The following is an 11932-nucleotide window of genomic DNA, read 5'->3' as shown; positions in this document are numbered from 1 at the left end:
ATTGTAAATATGGGTGTTTTGCTTTCATGGATGGCTGTGCACCACCTGCATGCAGTGCCCACAGAAGCCAGAAGAGGGCAGCAGACCTCTTGGAACTGGAGTTTTAAAGAGCTGCAGGCTGACAGTTGGGTGCTGAGAATCAAACCCCAGTAATCTGGGAGAACAGCCAGGGCTCTTACCTACTGAGCCATCTCTCCAATCCCTTTACCTTATTTTCTTTTAAAAAGAATTCTTACTCCACTGCCCCTGCAGGTCTCTTTCTCTTGAGAATTAAACAAAAGCCAACAGGTCTGACTTCTCTGTATCACTTTGTAACCTAAAATTATCAGCAGTGTTTTAAATGACTGAAGAGAATTTTTTTTTTCATGGGAAAGAATACTTGATGATCTTTGTCTAGTTAATTATTTTGAACAATCAAAGGACTAGTTTTGTTTGGTTCAGCTTGCACAATTTGTTATTTTGTGTATCTAGCTATTGTTTTTATGTTGTTTCCTTCCCTTGCTCTTTGATTATGGCTCAGTTACCTCCGGTGTCCACTCAGTGTTTACTATCACTTCTAAGCTTAATTAAATTAGCGTGGCTATTTAAAAAAAAAATTGCTGGGCAGGGTGGTTCAGGGCTATAATTCCAGCACTGGGACACTGATGAGCTCTACACCAGCCCTGACTACAGGGACAAATCCTATCTCAAAAATCAAAAGAAACAAAAATTTAAAAAGAGAAAGACAAATATAAAGTTTACCATTTTAAACATTTAATATCTAATCTGTTACCTTAGGGTTTGACTGCTGTGAAGAGGCACCATGATCAAGGTCATTCTTACAAAAGTACAGCATTTAATTGTGGCTGGCTTACAGGTTTAATGGTTCAGTCCCTTATCGTCATGGCAGGAAATATGGCAGTGTACAGGTAGACATGGTGCTGGAGGAGCACAGAGCTCTACATTTTGATCCAAAGGCAGCCAGGAAGAGACTGGAATTTGACAGTGGGTGGAACTTAAGCATAGGAGACCTCAAAGCTCACCCCTACAGTGCCACACCTCCTCCAAGGCCACACCTTCTCGAACAAGGCCACACCTCCTTCAAGGCCACATCTCCTCGAGGCCACGCCTAGTATGCATTGCCCATGGGCCAAACATTCAAACACAAAAATCTATGAGCGATAAACCTATTTAAACCACCACACCTATCTAATGCTGATGGGAAAAAAATCTTACAATATCTCCTACATTTAACATTTAACGCTAAATTAACTTAATACTAATCAAGTTTGAAATAATTTTAGGGAAACAGCGCTATTGTCATACACACCAACTGATTTGAAAATGTAGAGAAAATTGACAAATTCTTGAGAATTATAATCTACCAAAAGAAAACCGAGGGGAGTGGAGCATTCACATCGCCACTAGAGAGTGAGTGAGAGTTACAGCGTTTCCCCCAAAAGAAAACACCAAAACCAGGATACTTTTCTAGCAAGTTCTGTTCTACATTCAAGAAACATGAATTCCTCAGGAGAATAACTCATTTGGAAAGCCTGTGTGAGACTCTGAATTCATTCCTAGGTGCAGGCACACACACACACACACACACACACACACACACGCACAGACGTGCACACACAGATGGTGAAGGAGGGAAACAAAGTCAGACACATGGATCCAAATGATTACAAACCCTTCAAGTAAACACCCCCAGGAGACTTTGCCAGGCTGGGGATCTTTGATACTAAAACAGAAAAGTAAAAGGTAGATGTAGGTTACAGGATTATAATCTCGGCAAAGTGGATGCTGAGTGAGGAGAATATTAAGTTGAAATCCAGTCTGGACAATATAACAAGATTAAGAACAACAAAATCTACATAACAACACCCCGTTTCAAACAAAAAAGGAGAAAAATCATAAAGTTAGGGGAAAGCCAGGAACATGTGGACGTGACTCAATAACATATGAAATGTAGAACAAAATTCAACAATGGTTTAAGAAAAGAAGAATCATGACCACATTCCAGCTTTCCTAGGACCCAGAGCTCAATTAAAAGAGGAAAATGTTGCAGTTGTCTCAAAATAAAAAAAAAAAAAGAAAAAGAAAAAGAAAAATAAAGAAACTGAAGGGTTAAAATTTCTAAAAGTTAGTCATGAACAAAGTCTGGCTATGCCTGAAAGAATTTGAGATAGGGCCCCAAGGACACCGGCCATCTGGAGCTACCCCTGGAGCTACCCCCTTCCCTTCCTTTCCCTTCCTTCACTCCCTAATATGAGTCATCCCTCTGCTGAGCGAGATAAGCCACCTTGCCCATATTGCTGAGATGCTAGAATGCTTTGTTAATGCAATTCCGTGCCAAAAAGTAACTGTGCACCCTTTGTATTAGCCAATTATGTGTATCCACACGAAACCCCTGGTTTTCCCTATATAAGCTTCTGCCTAGAGAGGCTCGGGGCTCGACTCAATCTCCTGTGTGGGATACGTGTCAGCCCGAGATCTCATAAATAAAACTGCCTCTTGCTGATTACATCAAGACCGGCTACTCCTGTTTCCTGGGGGTACCCCAACCCATGACTGGAGCGAGAGTCTCCCCAAGTTTGGGGGTCTTTCAAAACCAAACAAAAAAACCCCAAACACATAAAAAAAAAAAAAAAAGCAAAACACAACCAAAAACCACAACAAAACAAAACAAACAAAAAAACCAGGAAATGTAAACATTCATTAATAATTAAAAAACAAAAACAAAATCTAAGAAGGAAAATAGGAAACATCATTGACCCCATAAAACCTATAGTGGGTATGGAAATGGTGAGAAAATCCCATTGAGCATCAGGAAGAGTGGATGAAGGACGTACTTTCCATGAGGCTAAACACCCTTATCAAGGTACCAACCGGAACAGCCAGGCTAAGGAACATAAATCTAAGAACTAAAAACATTGTTTTGCAGGGCTTGAACCACAGAAGAGAAGGTACAGAAAAAGTCCTCCATGTCTGGGATCCTTCAGAGATTCAGCACTCTGACTCAAGTTTTGCTCTAGTAAATAAGAAACTTTTTATTAAAAGAAGACTGACCAGGACCAACCCAGAAAGAGGGCTTTGTTAGCTAAAGGATTACATAGACGAACTTACAAAGTTACAATTTTGGGAAGCAAAAGAAACTGCCTGCACCGGGATTTTGTGATATGTCCAGCAGGTAGGTACCTTGGCTATACAAGCAAGCAGACATTTTGTAAAAAGCAGAACTTAGCAGTTAGCCTGTTTAATCTCGTGACCCATCACTCTGTAGGAATAGCTGAGGCATTGAAATATTTTGAAACAATCAGCAACTTTTGAAGAGTAGCTCAGTCTCACCAGGAAGTGGTCCATCTCAGGCTACCTGACAGGGTACATTTGAGATAGACTCATTTCCTCATGGCTTAAGCCAGCTAAAAACAATTCTGTTTTTGCAAGCCTAGCACAATAAATTTATCCTCTAACATAAAGTTCACCATCACAAAAGCAGGCTTGTTAGGTAATGTAAGACCGATGTGGTAATATGAAAATTTCCTTCTTTGTATGGGAACAGATCCCTCCATGGTGTAATTAAAAAGAAGAGAAAGAAACCTGGTACAAACAAAATGACACCTGGGAAAATAATCACAAGAAATTCAAACCTTTTACAGAAAAAAAGTACATTTTTCCCTCACAGTAAAACATTGGTATAAATATACTTGCACAGTTTGTTGATAATTTCAAGGGAAAAAGCAAACAATTCGTGTCTCAATGCTTTTTCTCACATTTTTTGTAGAAACATCTCCACACTTTTTGGAGTAGATCACCGAGCTGCTCAAGGGCCCAGAGATGGGTCAGTGGTTAAAGGGCTTGCTGTTTAATCATGGCGGCTGGAGTTCAGATCCCAGGACCCAGGGAAAACACACAACTCTGCAACTCTAGCTCCAATTTGTCCTTCCTACTGTTTTATAGGGAGGAGTTCAGGGTTTGTGTTACTGCTAGGATTGTAGCCAACTTAGCGAGTTATCTTTCTCAATGGAGCCTATTGACAACGGTGAGATTTTCTTTATTCTCTTAGGACAATGTATCGATCCTTGGTGAATTAGTACCAGTTTCCTAAATTTCCTCTAATACTGAAACACTGAACCATTACACCCTTCATTCACTCTGAAGGGAAGCTCCTCAGGCAGGAAGGCAACTCAAAAAGTATCAAAACTGTCCCTGAAACTGATCAGATTCACTAGGCTCTTGCCCATTCAGAGTGAATGGAAGCTGAGCTGCAAAGACTCTCAGAGGAACCAACCTCAGACCAGCTGTCTTAAAGAAGTTTAGACCAACTGAGGCACATGGAAAGGACATTCTCCAGCCTGTTAAGCCATCTACAGTCTGTGCAGTTTCTCCAGGTCTCCAGCTTTTGTGATCTGTCACCATGCTGGGGTGGGCCTTGGTGATGCAGCTGTCTTTGAGTCATTTCTGCTCCTGTAAGGAACCCCTCACCCATATTCCTATAAGTAACCCAATAAAACCCATTGGTTCACCAAGTAGGACTTTGGTGGTATGGGCACTTTAGTCTGTCCTGGGTTCTTTATCTAGGAGAAAGAAAAGTTTTCTCAAGTTTAGTACCTCGAGGTTTTATAGCTGTAAAATTCTATGTATTCTTGGTAATTATCAAGCGTATTGTGGAAGATATGTTGAAGGGCACTTACTTTTTGTTTCCCATAATTGACCATGATGGGGCAGGTTCCTAAAAGACGAATGTACTCGTCAGGACAGTTAGATTATGCTGAGGTGATTAAGGTAACTCTGAACTATGTATCAATTCATTCAAACTTCTCACTCCAGCAAGGGAGCGCTTTCAAATCCTGGACCTAGTTGGGGTCGGGGAGAACTTCAGCCCTCCAAAGAACATTGGTTTGCTTTCTTTCAGGTGATATCAAAACCAGCTATCATGAAGGCTGTCATTAGGGCAACCCGCTGCATTAGGTATCATTTCGTGAGGTTTCCTCCGAAGTGGTAGTTGCTAGGTTTAGACCTGGTGTCTTACTAGTGATTTGACTAGGACAATCAGTCTGACTTCTAAGTTTTGGGCATTTAGCTTGTAACAGTGCCCTAGAAGGATACTTCTGGGGAAGTATTCTTAGAATTCCCTACAGGTTCCCAGAGTGGATCCCGGTGAACTGCCAACATCTGACTATTCACCAATTGGGTTTCTGATTGCCAAATTTGCTCGTCTTTGACTGACCTTGACATGCAAAGCCAACTACATAAAGAAGAGCCCAATAGACCCTGGTACCCTACTGGAACAACCCAACAGTACCCACTCGGAGCCAGGCATATGGTTCCTTGTCGCTTGGAAATCAGAAAACCAGCACCCTCGAAAGACCAAGCCGGGCTCCATGTGGTGACCTCAAGAGCCCGGGGTGAGATGAAAACGGAAGCTTCAGGAAAAGGTCGAAAACGGAAACACCTGGACGGATGTGGGACAGAGACCAAGTCTGACGCTTTGGGACAAGGTCCATCAAGGAACTGCCAAGATGGAACAGAGATGGTGTTTCAGGAGCCTGGCAAGGCTCAGAAGAAGACCCCTCAGGAGCATCAAGTCCTAGAGCTTCAAAAAGAACAGCCAGGCAAGGGTCAGGGACGGAAACCCCAGGAAGAAGTTTCCAGAAACCTGAAACCCCTAGAGTGTCCTCGATAGCAGGCTATCACTGAGAAGAAGTTTACTAATTGTGTCAAGGGTCGCAAGCAGCCCTATTCTGTCCTGGAGGAAAAAGATCAAAGCTGCCAAAAGAAAAGATATGGAAAGTCACTTCAACACCTTCAATGTGGCCATAATGTGAGGTCCGACCCACACAGGCCTCACCCAACCTTTATGACACATTGAAGAACAAAGGTGGAATGTCAGGGCATCCTCATGGATCAGAAACAGCTCAGGGGGATCAAGAAGCATCTACAGAGGTTCTCTCTTCCAAGAGAGAAGAGGTGAGCAGAGGAGACATCTGTAAGTGGGAACAGCTTGGAGCCTGGCTTGCCGGGAACAGAGAATGCAAACATCCTGGACAGTGGTGGTGGTAGGTTACTCCACAACAAGTTGCCAGTACTTGTAGCAGAGAAAAAGCCTCTCACAGACTAAGAAAAGAACCGAGAAATACACATTTCAGATAAGATGGGAGAAGGAAATTAAGAAGGAATTGGGTCCAGGACCCTAAGATGAAATCCTGAGTAGCAGATTCAAACTGCAAATCACCTGAGGAGATATCCAGACCTTGAAGAACGGTCAGTGACTCAATGATGAAGACATCAATCTCTACATGAATCTTCTGGTTCAGAGAAATGAAAACCAAGGCTACCCTGCTCTTCATGCCTTTAGCACTTTCTTTTACCCCAAGCTAAAGCATGGCGGGTACAATTCTGTGAAAAGATGGACCCGAGGAATCAATCTCTTTGAAAAAGAACTTATCTTGGTGCCTATTCACCAGAGGGTCCATTGGAGCCTGGTGGTAATCGATTTAAGAAAGCGAAGCATTGTCTACCTCGATTCAATGGGTCAGACAGGGGAAAATATCTGTGAGACCATCTTCCACTATTTACAAAATGAGAGCAAGACCCGAAGGGACATCGAGCTGGACCCTGTGGAGTGGAAGCAGTACAGCTTAACTTCCCAGGAGATCCCTCAACAACTGAATGGGAGCGACTGTGGGATGTTCACCTGCAAATATGCAGATTACATCTCTAGAGACCAACCTGTGACCTTTTCTCAGCAACACATGCCCCTCTTCAGGAAGAGGATGGTGTGGGAAATCCTGCACAGTCACTTACTGTAACAGCATCCACCTGGTTGCTATGGCTCTGGCCCGTCCTTTTCCTTTCATGTTTCTAATGTATCTCAAGTGGGAAGAGTTGAAGAGACTTTAAACAGGTACTGAGCTGTCTGACCGTATGGAGCCCACTCTCTTCAATATTGTCCTAATGTGGGGTGTGGGACTGCCGCCCTAATGCCATCTCTAGAACGCATATAACTACCGCCAGCTTAGAAACTGCCATTGTCCAACTCACGCAAGACCACGTGCTCAAGAAATACTATTTTAATGCTGAATTTAGTCAATGAGTTGGTGTTTTTCATTTTGTTTTTTTTTGTTTGTTTGTTTGTGTATTTTGTTTTTCATTGTTTTTTGTTTTGTTTTCGTTTGTATTTTTGGTTTTGTCTATTGTTGTTTGGTTTTTATTTTTTTTGGTTTTGTTTTGGTTTTGGTTTTGTTTTCCCAATGAATTCAGGTTTCTTGAATGTAGGACAGAACTTGCTAGAAAAATATCCTTTTTTTTTGGTGTTTTCTTTTGGGGGAAAAGCTATAATTCTCATTCACACTTTAGTAGCGATATAAATGCTCCTTTCCTCTCAGTTTGCTGAGGTTATATTTTCTAAGAATTTGTCGATTTTCTCTAAATTTTTAAATTAATTGTCTTGTTTGACAATAGCACTGTTTTCCTAAAATTATTTCAAAACTTGATTGGCATTAAGTTAATTTAGTGTTAAATGTTAAATGTAGAAGATTGTGTAAGATTTTTCAAGTCAGCTCTAGACAGGTGTGGTGGTTTGAATAGGTTTGTCCCCTATAGATTTCTGTGTTTGAATGTTTGGCCCATGGGCAATGTTATTATTAGGAGGTGTGGCACTGTAGGGGTGAGCTTTGAGGTCTCCTATGTTCAAGTTCTACCCAGTGTCAAATTCCAGTGTCTTCCTGGCTGCCTTTGGATCAAGATGTAGAGCTCTGTGCTCCTCCACCACCATGTCTCCCTATACATTGCCATATTTCCTGCCATGACATTAAGGGACTGAACCATTAAACCTGTAAGCCAGCCACAATTAAATGCTGTACTTTTATAAGAGTTGCCTTGTTCATGTTGTCTCCTCACAGCAGTCAAACTATAAAGATAGGATATTTTATACTAAATGTTTAAAAGCTAAGTTTTATCTTTTTCTCTTGCTAAATTTTTGTTTCTTTTGATTTTTGAGAAAGGATTTGTCCCTGTAGTCAGGGCTGGTGTAGAGCTCATCAGTGTCCCAGTGCTAGAATTACAGCCCTGAACCACTATGCCCAGCTGTTTAATTGTTTTAAGTAGTGTAAACTAATTTAATTAAGCATAAAATTGATATTAAACAATGAGAGGACACTGAGGTAACTGAGCCATAATCAAAGAGCAAGGGAAGGAGACAACATAAAAGCAATAGCTTGATACACAAAGTAACAAGGTGTGCAAGCTGAACCCAACAAAACAGGTCCCTTGATTGTTCAAAATAAGTAACTAGACAAAGATCTTCCAGTATTCTTCCCCTTGCAAAACATTTTCTCTTTGGACATTTAAAACACTGCTGAAAATTTTAGGTTACAGAGGAGTCAGACCTATTGGCTTTTGTTTAATTCTCAAGAGAAAGCGACCTGCAGGGGCAGTGGAGTTAGAATTCTTTTTTTACAAAAAAAAAATAAGGTAAAGGGATTGGAGAGATGGCTCAGTAGGTAAGAGCCCTGGCTCTTCTCCCAGATGACTGGGGTTTGATTCTCAGCACCCAAATGTCAGCACCCAGCTCTCTGTAACTCCAGTTCCAAGGGGTCTACTGCCCTCTTCTGGCTTCTGTGGGCACTGCATGCAGGTGGTGCACAGACATCCATGAAAGCAGAGCACCCATACTTAGCATATTATCTTTTGAAATTGAAAAGTAGACAAGGTTCTCTACATAAATGGTCACTTCTCCATGCTCATCTCCGTCTCCCTCATCTCCCTCTGAAGAGCAGCTGCTGACCTCTTCTGACTCTAAAACCTTTTTGCTTTACCACTGAGAACAAATCACACTCCTGCTTCTCCTCTTCTTTCCCTAAATGCACCAGGTCTCAGCACAGGGCTGACCACAGCTTCTCTTCTCAGCTACAACTCTCCTCTCAGTCATGGCCCCAACTCCCAACCCAAATAAGAACCTGCTGTCCTTCCTGAGTCTGGTCCAGGGAGGAAGGTGTCCACTAAAGGGCAGGCCCAGGCATCCAGGCAAGGCCCATGCATCCCTGCTCAGGACCAGGAGCCAAGGGAGAAAGTGCAGCAGGTTCATCAGGCACCAGGCCTCTCTGAAGCCCAGACTAGGTCAGTTTAGCACAGTAGAGTGGGTGATCTGAGTAAAGTGCCTGTTCTTGCTGTGGAACCATGGCCAGCCTCCTAGTGTGCCCTTTCCAAGAGCATTCTAACTCTTCAGTGCTGAGTTCAGTTCCTGCTCCCATAGGCTTGGTTCTACAGGGCCTGTTCCAGTGCTTACTCACCCTGTGTGCACCTCTGGTCTGTGTGCTCCAGTGCACACCTGCCCTGTGTGCACCTCTGGTCTGTGTGCTCCAGTGCACACCTGCCCTGTGTGCACCGATGGTCTGTGTGCTCCCAGCACACCTGTCCTTTGTGCACTGCTGGTGTGCATGCTCTGTAACAGGCACAGAACTCCATTCCTGCACAAAGAAAGCACATGAGTGCAGACATCTGTGTTTAGACAGACTTTACTGAAGACTGAAGAGATGAAGGTTTATATAGAAAAAATACAAAAACCTTAAAATTGAATGTTATGCACCTGTACAGTGTAAAAAGGGCCACAATTCCCACTGTCTGGGATCTGACTGTCCAAGAGGAACACACATATCTGCGCCCTTTTTAAGTCTATATACAAAAGCCAAGTCACAGACACTTTTTTGAAGATATTTAGAGATTTGACTCCACTGTGTAAGTCCATGATGGTGTCCTTCTTCTTCTGGGGGTCAGGGGTTTGGGATACAGAGGATCACAGCTGTGCAGCCAGATGCTTAGCTGGGCATATCAGTTAGCTATATTCTATAAAGAGTCAAGCCTTTCAAAGTTTAGAACAGAGGCAGAAGGAACACCATTCAGAGCCTGCCCCACATGTGGCCCATACATATACAGCCACCCAATTAGATAAGGTAGATGAAGCAAAGAAGTGCAGGCTGACAGGAACCGGATGTAGATCTCTCCTGAGAGACACAGTCAGAATACAGCAAATACAGAGGCGAATGCCAGCAGCAAACCACTGAACTGAGAACGGGACCCCTATTGAAGCAATCAGAGAAAGGACTGAAAGAGCTTGAAGGGGCTCGAGACACCATATGAACAACAATGCCAAGCAACCAGAGCTTCCAGGGACTAAGCCACTACCCAAAGACTATACATGGACTGACCCTGGGCTCCAACCTCATAGGTAGTAATGAATATCCTAGTAAGAGCACCAGTGGAAGGGGAAGCCCTTGGTCCTGCCAAGACTGAACCCCCAGTGAACGTGATTGTTGGGGGGAGGGTGGTAATGGGGAGAGGATGGGGAGGGGTTAGGGGGATGTTGGCCAGGAAACCAGGAAGGGAAATAACAATCGAAATGTAAATAAGAAATACTCAAGTTAATAAATATTAAAAAAAATTTTTTTAAAAAAGAGTCAAGTCTTTGCGGCAAAGGTTTTCTTTTTAATCTGTAAGATGGGTTACCCGAGGTGCCAGGCCCATGCGACCACCAAGTAGAAACCTGGGGGAAGCTCCCCCTGCTCTGGTGTTCTCTTCTGTACCTGGGAGCCCAGATAGGGGTTACACTGCCCAAGGTCCCAGGTCCCAGCCTTCCCTCAGTCCTCTAACCTCTGCCATCTGACTCTGTCCCCAGTCTGGGAAAGACTGGGTGCACCATAGACTAGGGACACAAGGTGTATTGCAGAGGTCTAGGACACAAATATTTGTACACATGCATACACATGCACTCTTCTCTCTCTCTCTCTCTCTCTCTCTCTCTCTCTCTCTCTCTCTCTGTGTGTGTGTGTGTGTGTGTGTGTGTGTGTGTGTGTGTATCTGTGTGTTTATTCATTTGTTTTAGATTTTGTGTGTGTGTGTTTTTTTGTGTGTTGGGGCGGGGTGGGGTGGGAGTGGGGTGGGCACACACTTTCCATTCCTGTGACACTTGGTTGGCACAATCTGCCCCATTAATGTCAGTCCCTGTGAGGCAAAAGACCTCTCATCTGTCCCTACATCCATTTCTGACATTTCCTGCTAACTAGGTAGCACAAGAAGATTTCCACTCCCAGGATTGAGGGCGCTCTCTTCCTAGGACTTTGGGGACCCTTGCTCATCTCGCAGGCCCAATGACATGGGTAGCCATGCCGCCTACACTCTGTCTTGTGTTTGACTGGTTGCCAAGTGGAACAGATCCAGAAAACAAATAGTTTCCACCCCCAGATGCCCAGGGGAGCAGGCTGGATGGGTTCCCACCCCACAACAGTTCCACCTGCTTCTCTGTACAAACCCAATGCTCTAGAGCTCTCTTCTAAAAATAGCATCAAAGGAATGTACTCCCTTGCTTAACACCCCCATCATAAGAGCATCCCAAAGTGCACATCTACAGGGGTGTGCAGGGGACACAAAGGACTAAACTGCCTGCATTCCATCCTGGCCTGTTAGCTAAGGGTAAGTCCAACCTAGGTCAGTCACCATACCCCTGGGGAAAACCCGTCCCCTCCCTTTCTCCAGACCTCTCGATTCTCCCTTGGAATGTTCCTTCCTTCGAATCCACTTGTCTGCAGTTCAGGAGTCAGTGCAGAGGCCAGGACTCATCAGCCTCCCTCATCAGTGAAGCTGACCTTGGGTACCCACCTTCCCCCACTTCCCAATTCCTACAAGTCTCCTTAACTTGCTGCCAACCACACCTCACCCCCACCTCAGTCCAAAGCAAGCTCACAGCCACCCTGAATATTCTGTTCATGGTCACATTCCCAGAGCCTGCCACACCTCAGAAGTCAAACAACCACTCACAAAGCAAAGGAAAAAAATACACCAACACCAGAACCCAATTCCCAAAACTCTGTGAGCCCTGCTTTTTCAGTCTTCAAAATAGGAGTGCAAGGCTCAGTGGGGAGAATGCATAGTCCCAGCTCCTTGTGAAGCTGAG

The 11932-nt window shown here is 43.8% G+C and overlaps 1 pseudogene; it reads left to right on the top strand.

Moving 5' to 3' along the window:
- The first annotated feature begins 5366 nt into the window (after positions 1-5366).
- Positions 5367-6794, top strand: LOC116903220 (annotated as a pseudogene).
- The last annotated feature ends 5138 nt before the right edge of the window (positions 6795-11932 follow it).

The sequence above is a fragment of the Rattus rattus genome, chromosome 6, assembly GCF_011064425.1.
Source record: "Rattus rattus isolate New Zealand chromosome 6, Rrattus_CSIRO_v1, whole genome shotgun sequence".
In the NCBI taxonomy this organism is placed as follows: domain Eukaryota; kingdom Metazoa; phylum Chordata; class Mammalia; order Rodentia; family Muridae; genus Rattus; species Rattus rattus.
The sequence above is the reverse complement of the archived record's forward strand: the minus strand, read 5'-3'. Positions and strand labels throughout refer to the sequence as shown.